This window comes from Macrobrachium nipponense, chromosome 6 (assembly GCF_015104395.2).
Source record: "Macrobrachium nipponense isolate FS-2020 chromosome 6, ASM1510439v2, whole genome shotgun sequence".
NCBI classification, from domain to species: domain Eukaryota; kingdom Metazoa; phylum Arthropoda; class Malacostraca; order Decapoda; family Palaemonidae; genus Macrobrachium; species Macrobrachium nipponense.
In genome coordinates, this window is record NC_061108.1 from 64,847,074 (window position 1) to 64,861,088 (window position 14,015).

The following is a 14,015-nucleotide window of genomic DNA, read 5'->3' on the forward strand; positions in this document are numbered from 1 at the left end:
AATTTTATGTTCTTCATTATTGGTACTGATTTCATCGACTCAATGTCAAACAATCGAAGTTAATCTTTATTTTCTCTTATGCATTAACCCCATTATCTTTACTTTATCAAATCTCACTCACTGGAGTTCTCAATTTCAAAGAACTATCAAAGATTTACAACCAGCATAAAGCTGCATTTTCATCGAGCAGGCTCTGGTATATTAAGAAGATGTTTATTCTAGATATTCGTCTTATTACCTTCACCTCAACGTGTCTTGTAGCAAAACAATCTACCCATCCCTAAAAACTTGAACATTTTAATTAACACCATGATATGGCCATCGATCCCCACATTTTCCATGAGACTTTGTCCCTGACTAACCTTTCTGCATCTTTTTGTATGCGTTTCAAGTATTTTGTTTTAATTTCTATCTTTACAAACTGTCCCCTAAAATTACAAAACATCATAGAGACAGTACTTTTTCAAGTGTATTCTTCCCCAGCCTTCTTCAATGTCTTAATTCTCAATATCTAACCCACCTCCAGTGAGCCCATCCTTAAGGTCTGCACATTCCGTGTAAACTTCAACTTTGGATATCAATTCAATTCTACCAGTTTAGTTTGAAATATATCTTATAAACCATTATCTAAATCTAACTTCTACCTGCTTCCACTTTTGCCCTAAGACCTTATTATTATGATCATATATATGTGTCAAGTCTCTCTCCACTGTTACTTCTGATAAATTACTCTTGTCTACACTTTGTTTCTACAATTCTTTCCTTTAGAGCTAAGAAGTCCTAATAAACCATTGTTTATGTCGCTTAGCTTATATTACTTTCATTTCATATTTTTATACACTTCGACACATTGCACGATTAACTACGCCAACCATCAAACTTTGCAAGATGCGCCTCCTCAAGGGGATTCTAACACAATCCCTTCCTTCCCCTTCTCTCCTGCATCTCTCCGTCACAAATCAAACTGTCCCCCTCTTTCCGTTTTTCCGCTCTCAACTTTTCTCCTGCAATACATAAACATTAAACCAACTCAGAATTATTGCCTTCTTTTCCTTCCTATTTTTTGGTATAAAATGATAAAAATGCCGGACCAGTATTCTAATACATTAATACTGGAACAGTCGTTGTTGAAAATGGCTCGTTGTCCTTTCTTGCTTCCAACCAGCTCCTTTTATCGGCTGTTAAATCCTTGAAAAATATTCTTTTGTTCCTGAGATTAAGTAGTTATGATTACCAAAAAATGAAGTTCATTTCTCTAAAAAAAAAAGACCCTTGTCGGTTTTCAACTTCGTTCGCTTCAATCCTTTCCTTCCTCCTACTGTAATGGGTCTATCATGCTTTCCTGAATTTATTTGATGAAATCATTTCTTTACATCTATTACTATAAGCGCATCTCGTGTAGCTACTTCACTGAAAAGACAACAGAAAGCAACTACTATTACCATTAATAATACTAAAGTGCCACATGTTTGATCCATGTCTTATTGCTTATTACTTGAAAGATTTGTATATGTTCATTTGAAACAATCCATATTAACTTTTCAAAAATAAATAAACTAACTAAAAACACCAGTGATAATGTACATTTCTGTCACTTATGACCACAAATTAATTGTGCAGTCTAATTTCAGAACAATTTGAAAGCAAATAAACTATTTTCTTTCTTTCAGGCGCTCACGGTTTGAGACGAATAAAACTAGCTCGAGTCTTTTTGAAGTTTCATCCCTCTTTCTAGATGACACCCAGAATGAACAACTCGTGACTACCATAAGAGCTAAGGTAATTCAATTTGATGTTTCAATGTACATTATTGGTGTACAAGTGCCAGATCATAGGAGTATCCCTGCTTTGTTTTTCCTTCTTTAAACTTTACTATTAAAGCTCTCATTTCTCCATAAACTGTATTCGACTTTTCATTTATACCGTCTTATCCATGAACTGAAGATGTCCATGTGTAATAACTGGTACTTATATGTGAAAGATATGTTAGGCATAACTAAAAGGTGAATCCTACCGGACTATTTGGAAGGTTATCCGTTTAAGATTATATATATATATATATATATATATATATATATATATATATATATATATATATATATATATTATATATATATATATATATAAAACCGTTGGGCATTTTCTGAGACATACCATTTTTCCTTTCTATTTGGAATGGTACGACTGAATTACCATATCTTTATGCTTAAGAAGAGTACCTGTACTATATATATATACGTGTGTGTGTGTGTAAATTTACCACAATTAAAAGTGAAATCCTGACCTTTCAACGCAAGTAATTGACAAGCACTATGCCTTGTTCAGTCACAATGCCAATGTCTAAAAGCATTAAAAATCAAAACCTTGAGTATCCTTAGGAAAGAAAAAACTGTTAGAAAACCTATATTTTTTTACAGTAATTGACAATTACACGATTTTCATGTTAAAAAAAGTCGTTACAACTAACACAGAGGCTTAAAGAGAGATAGGTAGACCTATGGGAGAGAAATAGAAGCAGAAATACCGCCACTTTTGAAAAGAGATCACAAAACAGTCCTTTTTATGTGATTGAAAGTATTTTTCTTGGTGTATAATAATAATAAAATAACAATAGCAGCGTCCTCAGCGATTGTGAAAAGAAAAGGAGAAAGTAATCTGATGCTTTAGGAAAGATCAACTAACTGAGTTGTCAAATTTTTATTTTATACCTTTTAGTTATCTTTTGTTATCACATAAGTTACCAGTCATTCTATTTTCTCTGTGACTGTTATTATCACTATTTGTATTATTAAGCAGCCGTAATTGATCGAGATGTGGAGTAGTTCACACCTTGAATAATTCATTTGTAATGAATCGAGTCTTCCTTTGATTGCTATGACGAATCTCGTACTTTTCAGATTCTTCTTTCGCGGAGGTTCGGGGCAGCAATCTTGACCACCTTCCTGCCCACCATAATACTCGGCGTCATCGGCGTTGTGACACATACTTTCCATACCAGAAATTTCGCGTAAGGTTACGATACAAATGTTTCAGCTATGCGTTTTCCTATAGCATACCATTCACTTATTTTTTTTTTAAGTCAATACTGTACATCTCTGTGCCGCCCTGAGCCGCTGAAAAAAAACTTTAACAATTCAGATCCAAATCTGACAGGACTGTTATTAATTAATCGGAAAGTTCATTTAATACATTTTCTTTACTCCCTCTGGTTCCTAGAGTTATAGGCCTAGTCCATAGTTTATCATAAATTAATCACCTTATGAAAAAATCGGGAAAGATTGATTGACTGATTTATGTCTACTAAAACTGGCGTCCCAACACCTAGGTTACTGGCGCCGCAACGGAATTGAATAGGAAACTGAAAAATAAATAAATAAGTTTAAAGGTGTTTCATATAAAATAATATCTAGAAAATACATGTAAACTCTGTTCAAAAACATTATCCATAGATACATACTTTGTGTATAGATCTCAATTTTTTAAGGAGCCCCACCTCCTCACTAAGATATATAAGGGCTCTGTCCTAAAGTCCTCACCGAGAATTGTAGCCAGGATAAAATGACCTGTCATCCCCAGGACAGGATCCCAAGTTCCAAGACTCGGCATACAACCAGCGAATGTCTTACAGTCAAGGCACAACACAGTCATCGCAAAATAGAGGACTTTCACAGCACTTCAAGAACCCATAAATGAGTCTTGCATGGCCAATTCTAAACATGCAAAACATCGTTTCATTTCTTACTGGCATATAGGGATATGAAGAAGGAGACACTGATGACGTTGTGCTCCGCAGTTTTTGGTTCGTTAAAATATTCTCACAAAGAGACTGCCAAAACTTTGCAATTTTCGGATCTGCTGGAAGATGTGCATCCCGGTTTTGTAGTAGAGATCTTCTGGGTTCTAGGAAGGTGACTGCTGACTTAGCAAGTTTCACCAGCTTGCTCGTTCCAAACATCCCAAACATGGGAAAGCAAAAAATTGACTTCTTTAGTCTTCTTTTCACTAAATGCAGCTATTCAGTATCTCTAAAATCAGAGGGTTTAAAGACTTAAAAGATTTCCAACGGCTGAAAAAAACTTTCCGGTCACAATATATAGTGGAATTATTACCATTCTGAGTTAAAATTTCCTTTAAGGCCTTTTTAAACTGCGTATAGCTCTGCTGTAAAAATAGATGCAACATATGATAATCTCTCGCTTCTTTCCATGTCAGGGAAGGGCCACTCCAAAGTTGATGCCAGCATTTGACTTTGAGCCATCTGTGAAAACTGCAATGGAGTTATCATGATGCAAGGAATGATCTAAAATTATTTACTACATTACCTCATTTGACTTTTCTGCCTTAGTAAAATTTAAATATCTTCACAGTTTTACTTGTGGAAGGTTCCAGTGGGTAACTGAATACATTTCACTCTAAAAGCAAATGTTTGAGGTATTTTGGGGTGATTTGCATATAACTGCCAATGCCTTTCATTTCTAATATAAATTCTGGTTAGGGTCTTAGGGAGCCTCTGGTATCTGTCCCAGTTCCAAACCTGCAGACTTGGCAATGTAGATCTAGAGACATTTCGCAGGATCTACAAGCATGTTCTCAATTGGAAATGATTTATATGAACCTATAGCTAATCTTATTCTCCATGATGGATTGACTTAGGGGATCCTAGCAAAGAATATTATCAAAATGTTCAAGTTCAATGGAAAATGACATCGCAAGACCCGTGGGGTTGTTCATAAAACCCTTTGTCGTAGATGCTTTAATCATTTCATGATTGTTTTAAAATTGAAAATAGATAAATAAATTATGTTTCTTTCCAATCTATTTGGAATGGACTTAAAAAATCCTCTGGTACATAAATGACTTGGAAATTACGAGCCGTAACGTAATTCATAACAGTAATATTATCTCAAGTAACGAATACTGTTATACTAAAATAGCATTTTATCGGTGTTTACCTTCTTGAATCATGAATCCATGGATGGTTCGCTGTCTCTGTAGAAATTTATCTTTTATCAACAGAAGTTTAAAGTTGACATTTTCTGAATTCCTTTTGTTGGTCTCATTATATTGATTAATAACTTCATACATGCATGAAATCAATTTTCAAGAGTAACTGAATAAATATCACTGTTATGCCAGTAATACAAATCACAGAAAGGAACAAGGAGGAAAGAAAATGTAAAAGCATTCTCACTCTTACTTGTTTTGGAGGTAAAAAATCATGTTACGTCTTCTTCCAAAATCTCTCACACTTTCTCTGTCGTGCAAAAACATAATTATGTTGCTCTTTTCCAGGGACCGCATCATGGTGACACTGACCAGCTTAATCGTCATCGCTTCGTTTTTCTCAGCGATAGTTTTGAAGTGCCAAACTCAGCTTCGCAAAGGCAGTGGACTACTTCTTTTTTTACACATCGCGTCGCCTGTTTATCATCTTTATTCTGCATTCTGCCAAGGTTTCATCCTGAGGATGAACGAGCGAAGTGCACAGACAACGAAAGGACAATGGGGAATCCAAATATCCCTGCAACCCTTTAGAGAAAGGAGTCGAGGGAGAGAACTCACCGACGTATTTCACGTCCTTTGAAACGGCAATCGGCGGGGGAGGGGCTTGGAGGAAAGTTACATCACACCGGACAAGAAGATGACGATGATGAAGTTAATGCTACGTATATATGTAAAATTATTGATTATATTGGAATATCCCTAGGATTATTAGATGTCATTTCTTTGTGTCTCTTTGCCGCTGCGATTTATTTTATGCGCTGCAGCTTTGCCTAGCGGTTCTTAATTCTTATTTTTAAAAAATATAGCAACAGATACTTCTTATCAAAAAATATTCTTCAATGACGATCTGTTTGAAATCAGTCAGGGTAAACATCCCCCTTTAGCTTGAAAAAACAAATTAGCAGAATTTTTTTCAAAACAATAAGCTCAATGTAATTCTAATCTCTGACACAAGCACATTTTGATAAAAACAGAACAATGAAGATACCTATAAGTTTCTACAATCTATCTTGAAGACTTGTCAGCGTTAATGATCTGAGTCTTGACTTTCTTCTTCCTGATGTTTATGTGATAGGGCTGTTGCCTTGTATAATAAGGCGCCCTATGAGGTAATGTTAGACTTGCGATAATCTTAACGCTAAGTCGGTTGGTTATGCACTTCATACTCATTGGAGTGCTTGGGTGTTTGCTGATAACTTACGAAGTCAGTATCTTCTCTGTTTAGGATGACAGAGATGTTTCAAACTCATGATGATATCTTCTTTCTGATGTGAGGTTTATAGTAGAAAAACACACGAAGTAAAAAATATAAAAAATAGTTCTATTCTTCTGAGATTACATGATGAATATCAGATAGGATTGTACAGGTCTTCTAATGATGATGGCTTGATCGCTTCTGCCAATGATGATAGCTATTCAACTCTGACTACCTTCTCAGTTACAAATCATAAAGGAAGCAGACAGTAGCTCGAACATACGAAACATACACACAGATGACATAGTTACAAATCACGTAGGCCGTTTGAATTATAGGTCGCGGTAGTTGCTCAAGCAGGAAGCTTGGACTATGTTTTCAAAACAAATGAATGACTACAGGTGACGGCATGTCATCTTAGCCTACTCTATTGTATACGTCATCTTAGCATACTTTATCGTCTTTGGTCTGATCACATTCCTGCAAGCAATCTGGTTGACCTCTTTAGTTTTAGTTTTTTTATATATATGAATAACATTCCATATTTTATTATGTAATACTTACATAAAAGCTCGGTCAGCTACAAAACCAACCACTGAATATTACTCAAGCTTGACTTGCATTTGACTTATAGATATATAGAAAATACTTATAAGTAAAAAAAAAATTCATGGTGTACACAAATACAGATTCAAGTAATAAGATATAAGACATAATATGCATATGATGATATTCGTAAATAATAGTGATCACATGATATATACTGATACAGTTTTTCACTTCATCTCTTTAAAATACATATGCTACAGAAAATACTAATGTACTCTGATAATTGCATAGAATAAAGATTAACATGATAAAAATCATATTTTAACTGATAAAAATTCATATATTTGGAAGTGATAAAAAATGATTAATTTTTTTATGCTGATTCATTCGTTGATTTTTATGCTAGCTGTTATATAACTGATTCATTCCCCCCATCCATACTAACTCATATATAACTGGGTTCATTATCCATATACTAACTCATATATAACTGCAGTTATTGGTAAGATAAAAGGTAACAGATTGATTATAGGCTACCTGATTTATTTATACATATGTATATGGATTCATATAATTATGATCAATATATGTGCACTTAATACAACTGATTCACATAAACGACTAATCTAAGTGATTAATCTAGGTGCACTTTAAATAGATTCCTAGTGCGTACACGCACAGATATATTTCGATTCTGTTATTTATGATATATTTCGATTCTGTTATTTATGATAATTTATATATAGGATACATGATACTTTATACATAGGATACATGACCGAGGTGATACCCCACTGCACATTGTAGCGTTTCGAACAACTTTTCGTCCATTACCACAGTTCAGACAACCACCTATAGCCAAATGAAATGGCCGCCAATTCCAAATGGTTAAAACAAGGGGAATTGCCTGGGCAGGGTCCGATGTTCTATCTTGTGCTCATACTTGTACTCTGCATCTATGCCTTATGAATACGTTCGCGATGAATAAAATCATCCCCAGCATGAGTCCTGCGCAGCAAGTAGAGTTGAATATCCTCTTGGTCGTAATTGTCGGAAGTATGTCCCTTTTGTTGTCGATTGCGAGATTAACGACGGGATACGGGTGTCGGTCCAAGAAGTCTACGAAATAAGCTTGTTCACTTGTAATGGTGCTTATTCCCTTTCACCTTGTAGGCGGTTGATACTTCACTGCTGTTGTCCGCCGCGACGAACGGGTTTTGAATCTGTAGACGATCTGTTCGGGCATGCGATGTGAAACTCTCGTACTGCAGGATACTGTAACCAGGTTCCATTAATCAGCCTGTAAGTGAAAATTATACTTGTCACAAGGGCAAAGTAAATTCAGACAAAAACATCCAAATACGGGAGGGAGAAAGCCATTAAGAACCAGACTTAACCACACCCATGAATTCGCTGATATTTTATGGAATTCAAAGAGTAAGCTGTACAAAATTTTTTTTTTATCCATGGCATTATAACAATGAGTGAACCTATCCAGGTCTTTGATGACTGTAAAAATATCCATAATTATAAAAAAATAAACAGATATCAATAAGAATCCCAAAGAAAATTCTATATTACTGGTAGTAAGTTACTAGACAAAGAAGTGTGAAACGGAGCTATTTGTAAGATTGCCAGGCAACATAAGAGTCAAAGAGAATATTAATCATGATTCTGTAATTCTCTACACTTACTGAAATTAAGCTGTGATAAAATCCGATCCTAACAAAAGTTTCATATTCAATTTTCTCGCGCGCATCCTCTGAGGTTAATTTTTAGGCAGGAGATGCTATGAAAGAACCCACTATGTAATAATTTTCTATATAAACTTTGGTTTTTTTTCAAGAAAATGTGACATTTTCCCATGAATGTGATTTACTTGAATTGTAATAGGCTAATGTTGCAAGTAAATTTTTCATATCCATGACCTGATACTTCTAAATGTCCGTTTACCAATGTCATAGGCTGATTTATTGACTAATTGTCTATGAGGTTCAGAAAAAAATTAATTCATTTTGATGTTATAGAATTCTATTTGCTTATTTTGTTCAATTAATTTTAAACGATTGCAATTCCTTAACTAAGTTGCAGTTGCACACGGACGGATAGACACTTGAACCTAATGTCTGCCTTGCCCATGAGAAATTCGGGCTAAGCATTTCTCTCTCCAGCCAACCTGCTTTGCAAGCGATTTATTGAGGTTAAAAGGAACAATGTTGAATCGGCAAACATGCCAGGCATCTTCAGGACTGATGACGTCGTCACCTGGCAGGAGATTGCTCTCAGCCAGCTTATGAGTTACGTTACTTGCTGTAATAAATACGACTTTAGTATAAATTGGGTATTTTTTGTTTTAATACTCCACCCACACGAGAAGAATGTCTGAAAAAAAAAACAGTACCAAATTGAACAATATATTAGTTTCATGTTGGAAATCGGCATGATTGTAAAATAAATGTAATTATGTTAAATTAGATATTCCTTATTCAAACTAATGAAAAGGGTTTCCATACAAATTCTATATATATTATTTGCCCTGTAAGATCCACATAGGATTATTTGCATAGATATACATTTTCACTTCTAGACTTCCTGACTTTAAAATCTCTTTTATTTTATTTATTTATTTATATTTTTTTTTTCATTGACTATGATATAAATCACAGGGACAGACAATATGCTAGTATTGGTTTTGATATGTGTTTTTTGAACCTTTTAGCTTATTTTGTCGTTACTAAAGCGTTAAGTAAGAGTTCAAATCTTTACGCATATATATTTGGATATTTTATTAACCTATGGTTATGTTTTGCTTAGTGATTTTATCGTGATTCCTTTTTTATTATAATTTGTAACCCTTCCAACTTCTTACGGAGTGTATTCTATCGACTCCACTTGTATCCATATTTATTTTATTTTATTTTATTTGTTTCTATATATTTTTTTATATATATTTGATAAATTAATGGTTGGCTTGAATAAGTGGAAAAGTGTTCTAGCGGCGTACCGTATAAGGCTACTTGCGGTATCATTTCTATAGATACAAGATAGGAATGATAAAGGTATTTAAAACCGCGAGAACCCCTATAATCCAGTTCGGATCCAATATCACGAGTTGTAACTCGTAAGACATTTATCCGTTCTACCAAACCGATTGACTCTGGGTGATAAAATATGGTATTGGTTTTCTTAAATTGAAAGGAATTCACACAACGAGTTAAGGAGATTATTATTGATTTACACCACCCGAGTCAGAGATTATCATGTGTTTAATTCCATGTTCACTGATTTAGAATTCATAAATATTCCTAGCGCACTCAATTTCGGTGTTTGTTTTTTAGTGCTATTAATCAATATATAACGTGTCAAGGGAACTATTAACGCTGAGAAGTGTTTATTTCCTCTGTCAGACTCGTAACTCTGTTGATAATTCTACGTGTATTCTTTCAAGGATTGATTTGGCACGTGATAGGCCTTTAAACTGACAGGTGTCTTAGTGTGTCCCTTGTTTTCATGACACGTGTTACAATTAGTTATGTGCTTTTTATATCTGTAAGCATTGTAGGCCAGTAAAATAGTGATTTGGCTTTCTGTGACATAATAGAGAACCCTGGATGACGGAATGCAACCAGTTTAGGACGATTGGTATGAAAGAGATTACTACTACTTGGTCGTTGGTCACCTGCTGTGTTCTTCTGGTTTTCTTCGTCACCGACCTACATATAATATTACATTTGATTACATAATTGTGATACACATACTTTAAATATACTTTTGCTTTAGGGTTTCCGTTCGAATTGTTTATTGTTTTGCTTAGCTGCTGACCCTGTTTCCATTTGAAGTGTTTATTGTTTTGCTTAGCTGCTGACCTTGTCTCTGTTCGAAGTGTTTATTGTTTTGCTTAGCTGCCGGCCCTTGTTTTGTTCAGTTTGTAACAGTTCGGCGCTCCAACCCAGATATTCAATGCTCACAGTATGGTGCGGGATTGCGGGATAATGCGTCAGCTATGATATTTGCTTTCCCAGGTAGATATTGTATCTTGGCTCCAAAGACCTGAATGATCATATGTCACCGAGTTCCTTGGACTGTGATTAAAGCCTTTGAAAAAACTCGGTATGGGACTTATGGTCAGTAAGGACTTTATCAGGATAGCCGTAGATTATGAACTTAAAATGTACTAGTGACTTAATGATACCTAGCCCTTCCTTGCCTATTACTGCCTGTTTACTTTCAGGCTTTAGTTTACGTGTTGCAATGAAAAAAAAAATATCCTTATTTAAATCAGGGATTTTTAGGTGAGCTGCATTAATCCAATTTTAAGATATCGAACGCCTGTTGATGCTTTTCAGGCCATAATAAATCTACCCCTTCTCGTAAGATCTGTTAAAGGAGCAGTCATGATTGAAGAGTTACATATTTACATACGATTGTAATACCCACTACAGCGCAAAAGTGTTGTATCCCTTTACGTTAATAGGTACCAGAGAGTTTATGAATAGCCGACAACCTTTACCATGGACTACTTAAGACTTGACCAGACACATAAATCCTAAATAAACATGTTCGGTTTTTAAAAAACTCACATTTATAGATATTTTACTCCTGAGATTATTGTCTTTGTCCTCTGTAGCACTAGCTTCTAGTTTATGTGAATGTACTTAAGGTAATTATTAAAAGAAAATTACAAGACCAACCATATAGGCATGTAGGGTATCCCCTAAAAGTCTCCAAACACTATATTGTAATTGGGGCGCAACGTAAGCCGAAAGGCATACGTAAAAATTGATAATGTCCCCTGAGTGTGCTGAAGGCGGTGTATGAGGTACAATCACTTAGGTAATGGTATCTGGTGAAAGCCTTTAAGTAGGTCCAAGCTGGTGAAAAAAAATTTTCTGAACTAACAAAGATAAGATATCCTCGGTACATGGCACTGAAAAACGATCGGGAATCGTTTCCTTGTTTAAGCGACAGAAATCTACGCAGATACGCCAAGTCCGATCTTTTTTGGCATGACGTTGAGGAAAAATTATATGGGCTATTGATTCCCAATGACTCCTATTACTAACATTTTTTCAACTTCGTCATTTATCTCTATTTTGAAATTTCATTGGGAGTCTATACGAAGGTACGTATATAGCTTTATGTTTGTCCTTAGACCGTATTTTGTTTTCAATGACATCCGTTTTTCCCCAGAGATCACTCGCTAGTTGAGAAACATCCTGGTATTCAGATAAAAGATAAAAAAAATTTCTGCTGAATCACCTCTGCTTGAATGACTTTACGGATATTACTTTAGATAGAGTATAAGAGAGATTCATCTACGACTGGTTGGGCGTGATTAAAAATTAGCAACAATAAAAAAATGCGATATTTATATGTATAGGTTTTGTGGATCACTAGATTAACTTGTTGCTGTGAGTCAACCGTTGTATAGGGAGGGCTTGTTCGCGGAAATCGTTATATTTCAGAGTGTCGGAAGGATTAAAATTTCAGATCCCAGCAAAAGTCTTTTTACACGCACTAAGAAACATTCGAGGGTGCATGCGTCTCGAGATATGCGTGCAAACTGCGGACTGGCGGTAGTGGGGAGAATTCTGTGGGTCGTTGAACAATATCACGATTTATGAGACAAATGATGTTCCTCATATAAGTTATTATTTGATTAACTGTCTCTTTTTGTCAAAACTGATTTTTAATACGTTAGAAGTTTATAGAATTTCCTTAGATAAACACACCATATTTGACAGTAAATAAGATAATGTTTTGTATAGCCATAGATGGATATCTCACAATTACGCTAGATAAAGATCAATATTTTTTATAACTATAAGAGGTGTCTGTAAGCACCGTCCAGCTTATTGTATTAAAATTACGAGAACCTGCTCTGATTACTTGATACGGTCGTGTGATTCATAGGAAAATTCCTTTTTAATTCAAAAAGGTATTGGCATGAGGAATGAGCCTGCAATGTACTCAGTTTTTAGACGAGCCGGAAAGATGTCCAAAATAATGATTTATATGAACTAAATGTCGTAACTATAAAATGAAACCTTAAGAAGGATCATGAGAACCTTTTGTACGACGAAGGAAATACGAATTTGGATAAACAACCAAGCCTTCAGACTGGCAGTCACTGATGAAGTCCGCAGCTCTGTATAACCAATGAGTGTGCATAGTACTGCATCTTTAGACTGGCCGGAAAGATGGTCGAAACTCTTTATATCGAATGAGAAAAGGTCGTAAAAATAAATGAAAAGCGCCAGTCAATAAATACGGAATCTACCCAGTCTTTAGACTCGCCGGAAAGATGGTCAAAACTGTTTATTTAGATGAAGCAAAAGTCCTAAGAATCGAATGGAAGAAGAAGTAGAATTATAAGGACGTCTCAAAGACATGAGCCAAAGGTCATTTTGAAATGAATGAATGTGGATAAATAGAAGAGGTGCAAGCTCGACTCATGCCAGTGCTCCTAGTTGGGGGGAGGACTGGCGTTGAGCAATGCAGATGGTGTCTTTGAAAAAGAAATGAAAAGCAATTGAAATAGACCGGAAGACCTTCGGACTGGCGGTCATTGATTGAGTCATAAATCTGTAAAAGCATTAGTAAATGAACAGCATATTGTTGACTTGTTGGAAGGAAAGTGGCAATTGGTTAAGAAACCCTAAGGCCTTCAGACTGGCGGTCTACTGATTGAGTGAGCAGCTCTTATAAGCAAAGAGTGTGCAAAGTTACTGAATCTTAGACGAGCCGGAAAGATGGCCGAAAGTGATTATTTGAATGAAGGAAAAGTCGTAACAATAAAATGAAACCTTAAGAAGGATCATTAGAAGTTTTTTTATGAATGAATTCATCAGCTTTGTATGAATAATGAATGTGCATTCTACTGAATCCTCTTAGACCAGCCGGAAAGATAGCCGAAAATGTTTATTTAGAAATTTCTATCATGGACATGTCAGATACGTGAGCCAGTGCTCAATGAAAATGAATGTGGGTAAATAATAAGAGAGCTAACTAAAATTGAATGAGCTGCACTCGTGCCAATACTCCTATGGGGCGGGGAGGTATGGCACTGAGGGTTGGAGACGATGTCCTTGAAGTAATGTTAATAATAAACAGAAGGCATTCAGACTGGCAGTCTTTTGATTGATTGAGGGAGAGCACATGTCATTGTACTGAATCCTTAGATGAGCCGGAAATATAGCTGAAACTGTTTATATAGACATTTCTATCATGGACATGTCAGATAACGTAAGCCAATGCTCAAATTGAA